The following is an 849-nucleotide window of genomic DNA, read 5'->3' as shown; positions in this document are numbered from 1 at the left end:
CACTTTCTTTCTGCTGAGCTGTAATGGGAATGGGAATTTTAAGATATTCCCTGCCCCTTAAGAAGCCTAAGGGAATTTGAAGACCTTCCCTGCTTTGAAAATAAACTCTGTCCCCTAATAGGCTGAATGTAATCACATGGAGCCTGTGGTGGGAGGAGTTTGCTGAAGGGTGGAGCAGAGCCCACAGGAAGCTGGTAATCAGAACAGCTAGAAGGTGGGAGGAGAGAGGATAGCAGGCAAGCAGACAGGTAGGCTTGGGAGTAAATGTTGACTTGGGAAGGCTAAAGGATACTGTGGCTCTCTGTGCTGTTATGGCTTATTAACTTCTTTGTTACTATTATGGAATTGAGTTACTGGTTTGGGGATTCGGTTTTCTGGAGTCTGAATAAATGTTTTGCTTCTGCCTTATATATGGAGAATCTGTTATATTTTGTGATTGAGCACCATGAGGGTATTTTTATAGTGATCTGGGCACTGTGAATATTGCATCGGTTCTACATGAGCTCAAACAATATTTATAGAACGATATAGGGGTGTGATGCTATAGATTTAATAACCAAGTTCTCAATAAAAATGCACACATAAACTTATATTTAATCTGCATTATTAACATGTTGTTAAGCCTAGACAATCAACAAAAGTATAATTCAGACCCTAATTGGTAGCAATTGCTGATTTCTGTGGTGTAAATGATCACCCTGAAAATTTAATAAGTTACTGTTATGAGCTGATGAGAGCTGGCTCCTACACACCCCTGTGCACAGGTGTGGAACATTATAGGTGTTTTCATACTTCTTCCATATGACAATTAGTTTTGCTTGGGGCAGGTTTTCCTCTTATTACTCTTTT

The sequence above is a fragment of the Petaurus breviceps genome, unplaced genomic scaffold (genome assembly GCF_028583685.1).
Source record: "Petaurus breviceps papuanus isolate PSGF00001 unplaced genomic scaffold, PetGlider_PUasm1.0 99, whole genome shotgun sequence".
Taxonomy (NCBI): Eukaryota; Metazoa; Chordata; class Mammalia; order Diprotodontia; family Petauridae; genus Petaurus; species Petaurus breviceps.
The sequence above is the reverse complement of the archived record's forward strand: the minus strand, read 5'-3'. Positions refer to the sequence as shown.